Below are 16,231 nucleotides of genomic sequence, written 5' to 3' on the forward strand. Positions count from 1 at the left end.
GCAAGTATAGACCCAGAGCCATCAAACATTCCTCATACAATAAACTTTCATTCTCAGAACTGTCCTCGTGAACCTCCTCCGAACACTCTCCAATACCAGCACATCTTCTTTTGGTGAGGAGTCCAAGACTTTTCAAAGTACTCATTTAGTTTATTGGCCATCTCCTTGCCCCACTTTTATTATTTCTCTGGCCTCATTTACTCGCAGTCCTATATCCACTCTCATCTTTATTTTTTATATTTCTTTATTTTTATATACTCGAAAAAGCTTTCTCTATCCCCCTTGATATTGTTTGCTAGCTTGCTTTTATATTTCATTCTTTCCCTCCCTATAATTTTTAGTTGCTTTCTGTAGGTTTTTAAAAGCTTCCCAATCCTCTATCTTCCCACTAATTTTTGCTTTGTTGTATGCCCTCTCTTTTGCTTTTACATTAGCTTTGATTCCCTTGTCAGCCACAGTTGTACCATTTTGCCATTTCCCAGAAAATCAACAAATTGCTGCTCTGCTGTCATCCCTGCCAGCATCTCTTCCAATTTACTTTGGATAACTTGTCTCTCATACACTGTAAATTCCTTCACTCCATTGAAATACTGCTTTATCAGACTCCACTTTCTTCCTATCAAATTTCAAGTTGAACTCAGTCATATTGTGATCACTGTCTCCTAAGGGTTCCTTTACCCAAATCACCTCCAGTTCATTACATAACACCCAATCCAGTATAGCTAATCCCCTAGTAGGCTCCACAACAATCTCCTCACGGCATTCAACAAATTTGAGGTACATTACCAACTGATTTTCCCAATCTACCTGCATGTTAAAATCTCCTATGACTCTCATAACATTGCCCTTTTGACATGCCTTTTCTATTTCCAGTTGTAATCTGTGGTCCACATCCCATCTACTGTTTGGAAGCCTGTATGTAACGGCCATCCAGGATCCTTTAACCCTTACAGTTTCTTAACTCAACCCACAAGGATTCAGCATCTTCCGATCCTATGTCACATCTTTCTAATGATTTGATGCAGTTGTTTACCAGCAGAGCCATGCCACCCCCTCTGCCCACCTTCCTATCTCTCAGATACAAAGTGTAACCGTGGATATTCAGCTCCCAACTACAACCGTCTTTCAGCCACGATTCAGTGGTGGCCACAACTTCATACCTGCTCATCTGTAGTAGTGCAACAAGATCATCCACCTATTTCTTATACTCCGTGCATTGGGATATAACACTTTGAGTATTGTATTTGCTATCCTTTTTGATTCTGCATCTCTAAAGCACTGATACTTGCCCTGCTGGCTGTCCTGTCATCTGCCTGCCCTTCCTGACAGTCTGATTGCACACTATCTTTGTTTTCTAGCATCCACCTCATCCTGAGCCCCTTTACTCCGGTTCCCATCCCACTGGCAAATTAGTTTAAACTCTCCCCAACAGCTCTAACAAACCTGACCTGTTATTGGTCCCCCTCGGGTTCAGGTGCCACCTGTCACTTTTGAACAGGTCATACCTCCCCCAGAGGAGATCCCACTGATCCAAGAACCTGAAGCCCTGCCCCCTGCACCAGCTTCTCGGCCACACTTTTATCTGCCAGATCATCCTGTTTCTACCCTCATTGGCATGTGGCACAGGTAGCAATCCAGAAATTACTACCCTGAAGGTCTTGCAGCTTTCCTGGAGCTTTCTGCAGGCTCTCTAAATTCTCCCTTCAGGACCTCTTTGCTCTTTCTTCCTATGTCATCAGTACCAATATGTACTAAAACCTTGGCTGCTCTCCCTCTCCCTGCAAGATGCTGTGGACACAATCTGAGATGTCCCTCATCCTGGCACCTGGGAGGCAATATACCATCCGGCTGTTCCATTCATGTCCACAGAATCTCCTGTCTGTTCCTCTGACTATTGAGTCCCCTATCAGCACACTCTCCTCCTCTCCCTCTTTCCCTTGGCACCACAAACCCATGCTCAGTGCCAATAACCTGGTATCCATGGCATTCCCCAGGAGGTCATTCCCCCATAATGGTATCCAAAATGGTGTACTTATTATTGAGGGGAATGGCCACAGGGGTGCTCTGTGCTAACTGCCTATTCACCTTCCCATTCCTTCTCCTGACAGTCACCTAGCTACCCACCTCCTGCAATTTAGGGGTGACTACTTCCCCGTAACTCTGATCGATGATCTCCTCACTCTCCCGTACAAGCTGAAGGTCATCCAGCTGCTGCTCCAGATCTCTAGCACGGTCTCCAAGGAGTTGCAGCCGGACGCATTTCACGCAGACATAGTCCCCTGGGAGACTCTGGGTCTCCCAGGACTCCAACAACCAGCATGAAGAACACATAACGGCCATCTAAACTACACTAAGTACCCTTGACTTAGAAAAAAGGGCAACTTAACTGGACAATTTACCCAGAGCCACGGCCTCTTCTGAGCCGAAACTTCCTTTGAGCCAAAGCCTGACACTCCCAATCTCTCACTCTCACCACAGATTCAAAATGGGACGGTGAGGAACATGCGGCCAGCAGCAGAAACTCCTTTTTAACTGGTGATACCTTTTCTGTTCTCTGAGTGCTCATGGAAGGTCAGGAGAACTTAGCAGGTGTGTACACAAAGCATTTAGTGTATGAATTCACATACTTGTCAGTTGAGACAATAGAGGTTCTTGTTGGTAAATACCGATTCTCTCTGCCTCACTGCTCATTATTACAAGGGGTGATTCTGTAACAGGGCAAATACAAAAAGAAGGAAATAATAATAATAAATAAGCAATAAATATTAAGAACTTGAGATGAACAACCTTTGAAGGTAAGTCCATAGGTTGTGGGTACAGTTCTGTGATGGGGCAAGTGATGTTGGGTGAAGTCATCCCCTCTGGCTCAGGAGCCTGATGGTTGAGGGGTAATAACTGTCCCTGAACCTGATGGGGTGAGTCCTGAGGCTCCTATACCTTCTTCCTGATGGCAGCAGTGAGAAGAGAGCATTCCCTGGGGGTGGGGGTCCCTGGCGACGGTCGCTCCTTTCCTGCAGCAGCTCTCTTTTGTTTCTGCTCATTCTTTTTGTATTTGCACAGTTTGTTGGGCTTTTTTGCACATTGATTGAAGTAGGCGGTGAAGACAAATAATTAGACATCCTTGACTTCATCACTTTCATTACGTATAGCAGTAACAGCAGCCAATCAAACTGTGATGTCATTGATGAGACTCTTTGACTTGGTTATTAGCATAGCCCTGATGATCATCTGTATTGTGTAGTTTTCTATGATACTGTGTTCCAATGATGGCATGCGTTTAATTTTGTTGGAAATAGTGGAGATGGATAATGCATTGATGTGATTCGTTAGAAAGCAGCAGCCAGACAGTTTGCTTTTCCCTTCTGGACGGTTGCTGCTCCCCTGGGAGTCGCTGAATGAACAGTCAGTGAAGAAGAAACATTAGAACTATACTCACCCCACCCTCAGATGCAATAAAGGAGAGTACCAATCACATGACTGGTGATTGACTGTCTGGTCCAGCTTTTAATCTTTTATTCCTGCTGCTTCACATACTTACAAGCAACACACACAAAATGCTGGAGGAACTCAGCAGGCCAGGCAGCATCTAGAGAAAGAGTACAGTCGAGGTTTCCAGCCAAAACCCTTTGGCAGGGCTATACAGAAGTTTAAGGGGAACATGAGGGTAAACGTCTTCACTCAGAGGGTGGTGAGAGTGTGGAATGAGCTGCCGGCACAAGTGGTGCATGCGAGCTCAATTTCAACGTTTAAAAGTTTGGACAGGTACATGGATGGGAGTGGTATGAAGGATTATGGTCTGGTGAAGGTCAATGGAACTAGGCAATTTAAATGGTTTAGCATGGACTGGCTGGGCCGAAGGACCCGATTCTGTTCTCTATGACTGCTTCCCTGTATTTGAATTTCCCTGTATTTGAAAGATGTATAAAAATAAGACTTGTATTTCTATTGCATCTTTCAGACACTTCAGTGCCAAAGGTGTACTTCTGAAGTGCATGACTGCGGGAAATGCAGCAGCCAGTTTGCTTCGACCAAGCTCCTGCAGCAGCTGTGTCTATGCGTGCGCTGGATAAGTGGGCATGTTTCTGGATAAACAAATGGAGTTAAAGCACCATTTACCCAGAGGCGTGAGTTTGAATCCATTCAAGATGCTGGGGGTTTAAATTTGACATTTATATAAGGGAGGGGTATTGATAGGGAAATTAGACTGCAGGAAGCGGCTGATGGGAAACACGAAGACCAGTTGTAAGAGCTTCTGTAAAATGAGTTAAGAGGGAGATTATACTGGGAATTAAGAAAATAATGAATAAATTAAACAGCTTCTTCCTGGTTGAAGACATAGACTCCTCACAAAATAGCCACATTTCACTGTATGTTTCCATGTACACATGACAAATCTTTATGGGGGCATGGTATGGTAGCGGTTAATGTTACAGAGTAGTGACCTGAGTTCACTGTCTGTAAGTAGTCTATACATCTCCCCACAACCACATGGGTTTCCTCCAGGTGCTCTGGTTTCCTCCCATGTCCCAGAGATGAATGGATTAATTAGTTGCATTGGTGTGATTGGGTGGTCTCGGCTGTTGGGCCTGAAGGTCCTGTTACCATGTCTATCTCTATGTACATAAAATTGGCTACAAACTTCGAGTAACCTCGCTGTCTGCTGCTGGAGGAAGGTGTCTGCATGTGACGGCTTTTCTCTCCTCCTCACTCGCTACTCCGGAGGGAAGGTCCTTGTATTCGAATGATCTCCCTCTCTCCCTCAATGCTGTCAGAGGGTGGTCCTGGGGCAAGGTTTAGTCAAAGTGGTTTGCAGATTGTGGACTCTAATCCATGTTTATGATATATTCTAGTTCCCAGAGGCTCCTTTTTCTTTCTTGCTAGTTTGACCGATTTTTTTCAATTGATACAACCTGCAGGTAATGAACTGTGAGCTGAACTGAAATATGCCTTTTGATTTTATGTTTTATATTCTGCATTTTCCCTGGTTTTTTTTGTTGCCGTTTGTGCGATTTGTGGTTTTTGCATGTGGGGAGGTGTATTCTTCGAACTGGTCCATAGTTTTACTTTGTTTTATGCCTATTTTTAGGAAGACAAATCTTAGAGTTGTAAACTGCATGCATACTTTGATAATAAATGTACTTTGAATCCTTCTGAGAAGGCCTGGGACACCAGCATTGCCAAACACTAGTATCGGAGAGATTAATGGTGTCTGAACGGTGATACATCCTGGCATGATGATGTGAAGGAGGTGCTATGGAAAAGATGTCAACAAAATAGAGAAAGTACAGAGGAGATTTACTAGAATGTTACCTGGGTTTCAGCACCTAAATTACAGAGAAAGGTTGAACAAGTTAGGTCTTTATTCTTTGGAGCGTAGAAGGTTGAGGGGGGACTTGATAGAGGTATTTAAAATTATGAGGGGGATAGATAGAGTTGACGTGGATAGGCTTTTTCCATTGAGAGTAGGGGAGATTCAAACAAGAGGACACGAGTTGAGAATTAAGGGGTAAAAGTTTAGGGGTAACACGAGGGGGAACTTCTTTACTCAAGAGAACGGTAGCTGTGTGGAACGAGCTTCCAGTAGAAGTGGTAGAGGCAGGTTTGATGTTGTCATATAAAAAAAATTGGATAGGTATTGTGGTGAACTACATATACCTGTCTGGACACGCCCCCCCCACCCCCCCGCTGACTGCTCCTGTGGCTCCTCCCACAGACCCCGGTAAAAGGCGATCAAGGCCTGAGCCCGGCCTCTCCGTCTCCAGGATGTAGCATGGTGGTCAATTGCTGCTTGTTCTTTCTTCCAGTCAATAAAAGCCGATATCTCGCCTTACGTCTCAGAGAGTTATTGATGGTGCATCAACTAGTATTGGAGAGATTAATGCTGTCTGAACGGTGATACATCCTGGCATGATGATGTGAAGGAGGTGCAATGGAGGTATTGAAAGTATTGGTTGTAACTCCAGAAGTTGCATGGACTCCCGAATGGCTCCCACAAAGGAGGAAGTAGCAAATGTAACTTCAATATTTCAGAAAGGACAGAGTGAAGAAACTAACGATATATCAGTTATCCTGACACCAGTAGCAGGGGAAATGTTAAGGAAGAGGTAATCAGATTGGGCAGAGCCAACCTGGAATTATAAAGTGGATTGTAAACACCAGACGAAACATCAAAGGATTTAGGCTTTGAGAAGGCCTTTGAAAAAAAGATCACACAGGCAACATGGTGTTAAAGGTGCAAATAAGTGTTTATATTACCAGACAGAGAATAGGGAGTGTGAATAAAAAAAGGTTACTTTGAAGTCAGGACGATGTGACTAGTGGGACACTGAAGACACTGGTGTAGTGACCGCAGCTATTCATAATCTGAGATTCAGATTTATTTATCACACGCACATGGAAACACACAGTGAAATGCGTCATTTGTGTTAACAGTCAGCACAGCCTAAGGGGGCTGCCCGCAAGTGTTGACACACGTTCTAGCACCCACACGGATTGCCCCCAAAGGTCAGCAGCAACAATGCAAGCCCCTTTCCTCCCTCCCACCCACTCACTAGCTCACACACACACACACAGGCCTCCAGCCCCAGGACATGCCGCCTCTGGGCCTCCGACTTCCAGTGGACTCACGGATTTGCAGACTTCCCCAGTAAACTTGCACGTACGCAAACCCAGGGTTTCAGCCATTGGACCCTGAGATCCGGACTTCCAGACGACCTTCTGACTTCGATCTGAGCCCAGGACCCCGCCGATGACCCCAAGTTCCAGGCCTGGTACTTCGGACTTGCCTGTACTCAGGGTCTATACAATAAGTAAGAGGAGGAGAACAAATGGAACACATCCAAGTTTGCTGATGATGTAAAACTAACATGGAGAGTGAGGAGGGTAAGAGAGACTTCAGGTGAACATAAACAGGTGACGTGAACTGGTGAGGACAACATTTCTTGGTGATTAATGGTGAACGGAGAAATCATTGGATCATTGAGAATGGAAACAGGCCCTTTGATCCATCTAGTCTGTGCTGACCATTGAGAACGTGACTCGAGAGACACAGATCAAGGTACTGTATATGGTGCTTATTTTATGCTTTTCTTCTCCAGTCCTTTATCTTTCTAACCCACCTGGCTTCACCTATCACCTTCTAGCTTTCCTCCTTCCCCTCCACCCACCTTTTAATTTTGGTGCCTTCCCCCATCCTTTCTAGTCCCGAAGAAAAGTCTCGGCCCGAAACGTTGACTGTTTATTCATTTCCATAGATGCTGCCTGACCTTCCGAGTTCCTTATGCGTTGCTTATCATATCCCAGTTCATACTAGTATTCGCTGGGGATGAAGATGTGAATTGTATTTTACAAAACTGTAAGTTATTTGCATCTAGGAATTTTTAGAAGCCAAGTTTGCTCTCTGTATCTTAGGCCCTAGAAACATTTTATGTGTACTCTTGCATAAATCAACACATATTTTACTTGCATGAAGATCCAGCCTGAATTAATAAGAGGCAGACACCACTTTAGAAAAGAGGAAAGTGTTTAATGACCCTGGTCCCTCAGCCAATGCCGCAGATACTCCAGGAGAAAGGCACTATGCTCCTTGACATAACCACCATTTTGTTTCAGAGGCACTCACTGCATGTGAATTGGAAGTGTGAAAGGGAATGGTGTTGCTCTGGGGACTGGCTTAGACTCAGCGGGTCAGGTGCACTCCATCTATATTGTATGAGCATCTGAAAACACAAACAACCTTCACAGACATTGACCTACTTGTAGATGCAGAGTGTTTCTGTTTACATTTTGTATTTCCAGCACATACAATGTCTTTCTTCTGCTTTGAGGGATTTTTGAGAACTTTTCCAGATCTCTGATATTTCCTTTCCCGCATTGGCTGAGTTTGAATATATAATGCACTGGTTGGTATTTAACTTTATTGTTACGGTTTAAATTAAATCAACACCGTGTCTCACATTTCATGTTGATTGCAGCATTAATAGGCTGCTCAGTTGACTGGTGTGCATTAAAGCAAACTGTTTAATAAAAGAAAGAAAGAAAAGATTGGTTTTATTTGTCACATGTACATTGAGACATTGATTTATGCCAATGACCAGCACAGTCAGAGGGCTGTTCTGTGGGCAAACTGCAAATATGGCCATGTTCCCGGCTCCAGCATAGCATACTCACAACTCACTATCCCCAAGTGTACCCCTTTGGAATGTGGGAGGAAACCAGAGCACTGGGTGGAAATCCATATGGTTATGGGGAGAAGGTACAAACTCTTCACAGACAGCACACACAAAATGCTGGTGGAACACAGCAGGCCAGGCAGCATCTATGGGGAGAAGCGCTGTCGACGTTTCGGGCCGAGACCCTTCGTCAGGACTAACTGAAAGGAAAGATACTAAGAGATTTGAAAGTAGGAGGGGGAGGGGGGAGATCGGAAATGATAGGAGAGGACAGGAGGGGGTGGGGTGAAGCTGAGAGCCAGAAAGGTGTTTGGCAAAAGGGTTACAGAGCTGGAGAAGGGAAAGGATCATGGGACGGGAGGCCTAGGGAGAAAGAAAGTGGGAGGGGAGCACCAGAGGGAGATGGAGAACAGGCAGAGTGATGGGCAGAGAAAGAGAAAAAAACAAACAACTAAATATGTCAGGGATGGGGTAAGAAGGGGAGGAGGGGCATTAACGGAAGTTAGAGAAGTCAGTGTTCATGCCATCAGGTAGGAGGCTACCCAGCCAGTATGTAAGGTGTTGGTTCTCCAACCTGAATGTGGCTTCATCTTGACAGTAGAGGAGGCCATGGTTAGACATATCAGAATGGGAATGGGACATGGAATTAAAATGTGTGGCCACTGGGAGATCCTGCTTTCTCTGGCGGACCGAGTGTAGGTGTTCAGCGAAACGGTCTCCCAGTCTGCGTCGGGTCTCACCAATATATAAAAGGCCACACCGGGAACACCGGACGCAGTACACCACGCCAGCCGACTCACAGGTGAAGTGTCGCCTCACCTGGAAGGACTGTCTGGGGCCCTGAATGGTGGTGAGGGAGGAAGTGTAAGGGCAGGTGTAGCACTTGTTCCGCTTACAAGGATAAGTGCCAGGAGGGAGGTCGGTGGGAAGGGATGGGGGGGACGAGTGGACAAGGGAGTCGCGTAGGGAGTGATTCCTGCGGAAAGCAGAAAGAGGGGGAGGGAAAGATGTGCTTTGTAGTGGGATCCCGATGGAAGTGGCGGAAGTTACGGAGAATTATACATTGGACCTGGAGGCTGGTGGGGTGGTAGGTGAGGACAAGGGGAACTCTATCCCAAGTGGGGTGGCAGGTGGATGGGGTGAGGGCAGATGTGCGGGAAATGGGAGAGATGTGTTTGAGAGCAGAGTTGATGGTGGAAGAAGGGAAGCCCCTTTGTTTAAAAAAGGAAGACATCTTCTGCACCTGGAATGAAAAGCCTCATCCTGAGAGCAGATGTGGCAGAGACAGAGGAATTGCGAGAAGGGGATAGCATTTTTGCAAGAGACAGGGTGGGAAGAGGAATAGTCCAGGTAGCTGTGAGAGTCAGTAGGCTCAGAGTAGATATCAGTAGATAAGCCGTCTCCAGAGATGGAGACAGAAAGATCAAGAAAGGGGAGGGAGGTGTTGGAAATGGACCAGGTAAATTTGAGGGCAGGGTGAAAGTTGAGGCAAAGTTAATGAAGTCAATGAGCTCAGCTTGCGTTCAGGAGGCAGTGCCAATGCAGTCGTCGATGTAGCGAAGGAAAAGGGGGGGTGGTTACCAGTACAGACTTGAAACATGGACTGTTCCACAAAGCCAACAAAGCCTTACAGACAGCGTCGGGAATTGAACATTGATCGATGATCACTTACACTGTAAAGCCATTGTGCTAACCATTATGCTACCATGTCACCCTTGAGGAGCTGGTCTCATGAAATATATGGATCCTAATTGTTTTCCAAAGTAATATATTTGTGGAGCTGGATAAAGCAATAATCCGAAACTTCTTCCTTTCGTTCATTCGTGATGTGCTGTGTTGTATGACTTGGGTGATCATTGTCTATCCAACACCATATTTGGTCTTAGCAATTTTTTCTGCAGAAGTGGTTTACCATTGTCTTCTGGGCAGTGTCTTTACAAGATGAATGAGCCCAGCCATTATCAATACTCTTCAGAGATTGTCTGCCTGGTGCCAGTGGTTGCATAACCAGGACTTGTGATATGTACCAGCTGCTCATATGACCATCCACCACCTGCTCCCATGGGTACACGTGACCCTGATCGGGGGGCTAAGCAGGTGCTACACCTTGCCTAAGGGTGACCTGCAGGCTAGTGGAGGGAAGGAGCATCTTACCCCTCCTTTGGTAAAGATATATCTCCACCCTGGCACCCTTTAGCCCCCGAGATAACAAACTCTCCCAGACCCCCAGTGCTCAGTAACCCATCACTAATCAGTGGGGTCCTTCCCACATCACTCCTGCATTACCAGCAATGGTTACTCCCAAGGCTGATATATCGCAGTGCCCCTAATCCTGATATTGTACTACTCATCTCACTGTTAACAGAGCTGAGCCACTAATCTGGACAGCAGGGCCAAAGTCTATTGATTCCATTTTAGGACAGGAGATAGCACCGAGAGCAAACTCTGCTCTCCTAGGGGTAAAACACTGATCCTACCCATGTTCCTTCTTCACCTGCATGAAATTCTGGGTATCTTGTGCTCAGTGACTCACTTATTGACCTCCAGAACGTATCCACCATCTAGAAGATGTGTCAAGAGTCTGGTGGAATGCAGCTCCAAAAACTATAAGACATAGGAGCTGAATCAGGCTATTCTGCCCATTGAATCTGCTCTGTAATTTGCCTTTCTGGCTATCTGCTGTTCTGACTAGAATGAATAAAACTTAGGACATTAATCAATAAATCATAGGAACATTGACGGTGTTCAAGGCTAAGTTTCCTGCTTGATTAATAATGCATCCACTATCCTTCAATTCCCCCTTAATCCAGCCCAGATGAAGAGGTCGCCACCAGCTTCAGAATACAAGGACATCTCTTAAGAACAGAGATGAGGAGGAATTTCTTTAGCCAGAGAACGGTGGATCTGTGAAATGCATTGCATGATGGGTGTTGAGGTCAAGTCATTGGGTATAATTACAGTGGAGATCGTTAGGTTCTTGATTAGTCAGGGTGTCAAAGGTTACAGGAAGAAGGGTGAAGAATGGGGTTGAGAGGGATAAAAATCAGCCATGATGGAATGACAGAGCAGATTCAATGGGCCAAGTGGACTAATTCTGCTCCTATGTCTTATGGTCTTATGAAATATCGATTGTCCATTTCCCTCCATAGATGCTGCCTGATCTACTGAGGTCCTTGTGCTTCTTCTGTGTTGCTCCAGATCCCAATTACTGCAGTCCCTTGTGTCTCCATTCCCCTCCTCTCTGGAAAAAAAGTGTAGCATCTTCAAAGTTATTAATCTTCATAATATAGGGTTCTCACTTACCCAATGAGGCATGGAGCAAATGGAGGAGACAAGGGTTAGATTGATCTTAGAGTAGGTTAAAGGGTCGGCACTGTGCTGTACTGTTCAGAGTTGATATCTCCCAATCTTTGACCTTCGTCATGAAGAGCAAGTGCAGCAGGTGCATGGGAAACACCACTACCCATAGGTTCCCCCTTATAAGTAACATGCATGCTGACTTGGAAATGTATCACTGGCCCTTTATTGCTGCTGGGTCCAAATCTCTGTATCCAGCAGCACTGCAGACATACCCTCACCAGAAGGGCTTCAGTGGTTCACAGACTGTGCCTCACAACTTGAGATCTAATTGGTCTAAAATCAAAACCTGACCTGATCCCGACTGAGCCTGTGGACTTGCAATCTGGTTTGGGATACAGTCAGTTGGGTTTTGCAGAGTTTGGGTTTGATTAGCGAGGTTGTACTTATCCCCATTTCTCAGGAGCAGTGAGGGACAGCCTTGACAGAGGTGTATTAATTCAAAAAGTTGGGAGGCCCACTTCCATCAGGTTACAACATCTCCTCTGGTACAGCCTCCAAAGTAACCGTCCAGTGCTGAGGTCAACCGTACACTGGTCTGGAGCTCAGGGGGGACTTGGGACCAGAGAGGTAGTGTACATTAACCATCTGCTAATGTGCTGTTGGTGTCAGAATGTATGGTGACGAGTACGGGCTGCAGCTAGAGAGCTATGGATGGTGGTGAACCAAGTGCAGAGTAAGGTCTGGAATAGACTCAGACTTGAAATAAACAAGACAACACAAACAGAATCTAGAGGCAAAATCACGAACAGTAGTTCCAGAAATGGAACTCCTTCAATTGATCCCTGAGTGCCCAGCAAGAGGCCTGTAAGTACAGACTTTCCATGAAGGAATGTGGCGGGCGATAATTGGCAGTCTGAGTCTTAAAGGGACAGCGGCAGCTCACCAAATTCTCGGGAATTGGAGCGCTGAGACTTGGATGTCTGCTGCTGTTAATTGGGGACCATGACATGGGCTGCCCACAGCACATCCTTAGGTTAGCACAAAATGACACATTTCACCGTACGTTTTGAGGTGTATGTGATTAATAAATAAATGAATCTAAATCATCACATACTTTTACCCCATAGGAAAGGTGGAACCCTGACGTCCAGCTGAAATGGCCAGGAATGATGTCTGGTACATTAGTCAGGGTATTGTCAGAGAAACCCAGGCTGCATTTTATTACACTGTAGATATTGAGGTATCTCTATCACGTCTGTTGGGCAGCAATTTAAATTCACCTCAGTAGAGTTTCTTTTAATGAATAAAAAGCAGCTCAAACGTAATTTCCTCTCCCATTTCAGTGAGATCTTATAAATCCGGTGAGGGTTTTGGAAGCTGATCTAACTCTTTGATGTGCTGTACAGCACTGATGAGTTGCAGGGCCCCAAGCCTTCTGATGGTACACAAAATGCTGGAGGAGCTCAGTTTCCTCAGGAGGACCTCTCCCCAGGATACTGCAGCCTGCTTCTCCTGACAATATCGAATAGGTTTCAAAAAATCCTTTAAACCTGGGCTCCCGAGAATCAAGAGCTCGAGGTGACCTCTGTGTCCTTCCTTCATTAAATAGTAATTGTCGTTCCTACTTCCTTGGTTGTAAATGGCCTCTTATATTTTTATACTTCATGTGGAAACCATCTCAGCTATTTAAAACATATAAGAGCTTCTTAATATTTATGTGCCTGCATACTCTATTTTATACCGCAGCCAATTCAGAACTTTGATGCTTTGAAATACATCTTGTGTCAGAATGGAAGAGCAAAGAGAAATTCACTTCTGCTTGTTATTTGCTCAGCTTTGGGTTGTTTTAGGTGCTTTACACAGACGATGTCTTTTGCAGACGGAATGGTTGCCACACTAACTGGTCTGATTGTATGCCACTAATCTGAAGCCTGCATTTTCCCATCTGTTGCTTTTGGTCGCTTATATTTCTTGGCTGCCCTACGTTATCTTGCTACAACGAAAACCTTCTATTTACAGTAGTGTGCAAAAGTCTCAGGCGTGTGTATATATATATAGCTAGGGGGCCCAAGACTTCTGCATAGTACTGTAATAATTTTATATATTGCATTACATTGCTGTTGCAGAAACAAAACAAATTGAATCTCTGGTGACATGTTGCACTTCATGGCTTTGTAGTGCAACATGTCACTGAAGATTCAGTTAAGACTTCGTCCCTGCAAATCTTGGCACTGTCAGTGACGAACACGGTGAAAGGTTTCACTGGGACATTGCAGTCATGGAGAAGCAGTATCAGGGCAACTGGAATCCATCAACGCTGGCTGATTATTGTTGGACACTGAGTACAAATGAAAATCACCAACAAAACACCTTTACCTTAGATGAATTATGACAAAGCGTCAGCACCATCATGGAATTAAAGGCATTATATTCAATAGAAGTTACTTTACTATCTCCCCAAATTCAAATGTGATACAAGTAGTCTGAAATTATACTTGTGTTCAGCTTCAAGCTGTCTATCACAATCACAGAAATGTTCCGAGGAAGCAACATTTTCGAAAAGGTTTGCTCTCCAGTGTCTGACCTTGCCTGGTGTCTCAGGACTGGATGGGTCTGCGCCCGTGCCACCCTCACCCCGCCCCTGGCACTCCTGGTGCCGCCTGTCCCACACCCCTCCCTCTCGACTCCCAACATTCTTTGCTCCCATCATGATATTGCGGACGTGCGAACAATAAAATGGGGTTAGTGTGGTTGGTGGAAATGGGGGCCTGATGGCTGGAGCAGATTCAGGGGATCAAAGGGCCTGTTTTTCTGCTGTGTGACTCTAAGTCTACCTATCGGGGGTAGCCAGCTCTGCTGTCAGTGTCCATTCTTCTGCAGACATTTGAGAGGAATGAGCTGTTTGTTCACAGCGGGCTGCTTTAACGAATCTTGTTTTCGCTCGATTTTGGCTTTAAACTGGAGTCAGCGGTGTCAGTGCTGCCCTGTGGCCGGTGTCTGGTTTGTTTACAGAATAATGAAATGGTTTGAGGAACCGCAGATAAGATTACTGGGAGGGTGAGGAACATATGGCAGGAAAGGAAAGTGATTCAAAGGGAGAGGGGAGCAAGCAATGCATCTCGGTCTACCAGGGACTTGTCCGTGTAAAGCACAAGCATCTTGGCCATGAGTGATTTATTGCTTGGGTGTTGGGGAGTGGTTTGCGGGGTGACCAGGGAGGGGTGACACCTCTGGTGGAGGGGATTGATGTGTCCATTCTGGGGCAGCTCACGCACCTCTGGTCCCCACTGGACACTCAGCTCTCACCTGTGGCTCCAAGAGGCTGTTTGCGTGCGACAGCAGCCACACCCTGGTACGTCACTCCAAGAGGTGGGCTAAACCAGGTGAGGGTAGCCAGTGGGCCTCGTATCCCAGTGAGATAGGGACATGCCTGTCCTAGCATGCGAAGTCAGCTCTGGTGATCTGGGTGGATGAGATCTACGGTGAGATCCAGCAGCCAGGAAGGCGGTACTGCAACGCTCGGAGGGAATAACAAGGAACAGAAGACGTCATGGTCATCCACCGCAAGTCCTCAGTTTGTGATGCTCGTTCGTACCACTGGACCCGGACTGCTGAAGGCGAGAGAGTGGGACTGCCCCAGTGCAATGGCTTTTCCACTTTCAAAACTCTCCCGTATGGGTTTCCTGTCATTGTTGGACACCATGGACAAACACCATTGATGAATGAGTGCCTGGCATATTAACCTATTACTATATAGGCTTCTATTATATATTATCTCAGGTCAATAAGATTGTTATGGTCAGGGGTGATAATGGAGACCTATTAAATGCTCCCAATGGCATGGGCCTCAAACAGCCTCTGACAACCAAGTCCAGCTCCTGGCCTTTGTGTAGCTTAGCTACGAAGCCCAGTGGAACCATTTCTATTAACAGGATAAGGAAAAAAAGCAAGTTACTGGCGCCTTAAAACCAGTCGCTTTGGGCAGATGGGTCTCACCAGTCATGGTTGACAGCTCATTCAGGAGAAGGAAAACTCTGATCTCAAACCCCCACTGCCTTGCAGCTGTACCCCCTCATGGGGAATGCTTCGGGAGTAAACCACGAGGGAAAAATCTAAAGCTAGAGTACCCAAGGCAGTCCTACGTTGAGTTCAACGCTGACTGAAAACTCTTGCTGTGCCAAACTGTATCGGTCTCCACCACTCCTTTGGATTCATCAGATGCGTGGAGAGGGGGAGCATGCTACAAGGGCAATAGCTTGCTCTCTACACTGTGTTGCCCCAGCTTGTGTATCATGTAGATAGCTGGGACAAACATTGATGGTCAACCCCGACCAACGCAAGGCATCAATTATATATAAGCACTCAAGTAATAAAGTTCGTTAGCATGGGTTACATAACAATTGCAAGTTCTAGCTAATTGTGCTGGCAATGTGGGGCCACCTCTATCTCCATTGGTTTCTGGCATCAATAAACTCCTTTGATCTTTGCAGACCAGAAGAGTGAGGCTTATGGTTCAAACCTTCCACTTAATATCAGAGAATGTTTAGCATACAATCCGAAATTCTTACTCTCCGCAGACATCCACAGAACAGAAGAAAAACCGCCAAAGAGTGAATGACAGGAAAGCATTAGAATCGCCAAGCCTTCCATTCCCCCTCCCACACACAAACAGCAAAAGCATCAACCCTCCCCTCCTCCTCATCACCCACCAGCTTCAGCAAAAGGCATCAGCTCCCCCACCACCTGTCATGCAAGGAATA

This window comes from Hypanus sabinus, chromosome 18, assembly GCF_030144855.1.
Source record: "Hypanus sabinus isolate sHypSab1 chromosome 18, sHypSab1.hap1, whole genome shotgun sequence".
In the NCBI taxonomy this organism is placed as follows: domain Eukaryota; kingdom Metazoa; phylum Chordata; class Chondrichthyes; order Myliobatiformes; family Dasyatidae; genus Hypanus; species Hypanus sabinus.